This window comes from Parasteatoda tepidariorum, chromosome 10, assembly GCF_043381705.1.
Source record: "Parasteatoda tepidariorum isolate YZ-2023 chromosome 10, CAS_Ptep_4.0, whole genome shotgun sequence".
NCBI lineage: Eukaryota > Metazoa > Arthropoda > Arachnida > Araneae > Theridiidae > Parasteatoda > Parasteatoda tepidariorum.
The window spans coordinates 18738807-18739906 of NC_092213.1; the positions used below are offsets into that span (position 1 = coordinate 18738807).

The 1100-nt window shown below is 37.0% G+C and overlaps 1 non-coding gene across 1 annotated transcript; it reads right to left on the minus strand.

The window, feature by feature from the left end:
• Positions 1 to 227: 227 nt before the first annotated feature.
• Positions 228 to 309, minus strand: TRNAL-AAG (transfer RNA leucine (anticodon AAG)). Its single transcript has one exon. It is a non-coding gene; the product is annotated as a tRNA-Leu (tRNA).
• Positions 310 to 1100: the final 791 nt, after the last annotated feature.

Below are 1100 nucleotides of genomic sequence, written 5' to 3' on the forward strand. Positions count from 1 at the left end.
TCTTCGCAGCGGTAGGATTCGAACCCAAGCCTCGAGAGACTGGTACCTAAAACTCCATTATGCAACTTCGTCAAAGTAACTGATAAATGTGGCATGATATCTTGCCATTCCTATGCAAACGATTTGAATAATTTACATCAAAAAACGTATACAAAATATTCGCTATTCTATTTCAGGGCATAATACTTCCGGTTCTTTTTTTTCCCGGTAAACTTAAAAAAGCTCCCTGGCAGCGGTGGGATTCGAACCCACGCCTCCGAAGAGACTGGTGCCTTAAACCAGCGCCTTAGACCGCTCGGCCACGCTACCGATAATGCGCAAGTTCTTTTCTCTTTTTATTCAGTTCTCAGGCCTTAAAATAACGACTTCGGAAGAGCATTTTTTTTAAGAAAATTATACTCCAGGACAAATCGTTTATTTATTCTGAAGCACTTGCACTTTTTTTTTTTATAATTACATATTTTTGCAAAATGTTTCTTAACCAAAAGTACAATCTTAGCAGTGGAGGAATTCGAACACACGCCTCGAAGGACTTGTGCCTAAAACTAGCGTCTGAGGCCGCTCAACCATGCTACTGATAACAGTCACGCCTTTTGTCTCTCTTTAATAAGTTTTTATGTTTGAAATAACGACTTCGGATTATTAGGAGATAATTTAGCCGCTTTATGGTATTGCCATCTAGACGTGAATCAGCTCTTATAGGGTCTCCAAAATATGAGAGTGGTATACTGGAAATTCTTCATGAAAGAAATAGAGGAAATATTGTAGTATCTACCCTAGGGCTCGAACTCCAGTTCTATCTTATATGAGACTTACAGATAAGCCATCTCCGCTAGAATATGTGCCCATCTACAAGGAGCTAAGTATAGCTTCAATAGGTGGTTCTAGTTGGTGCGATAAAATTCTGGTTGTTTAACCGTATTAGGTGAACGCAGTTAATAAACGGATTTCCCACGGTTAACAGTATGTGTACTATCTTATTAATGGTTATTTGACAGTTTTGTTTGAATATAGTAAAATAATAATTAAATATATTGTTATTTAAAAAAAAAATTCGAGAAATTTCTAACAGTGAACTATATGTGACTTGATAATTGAAG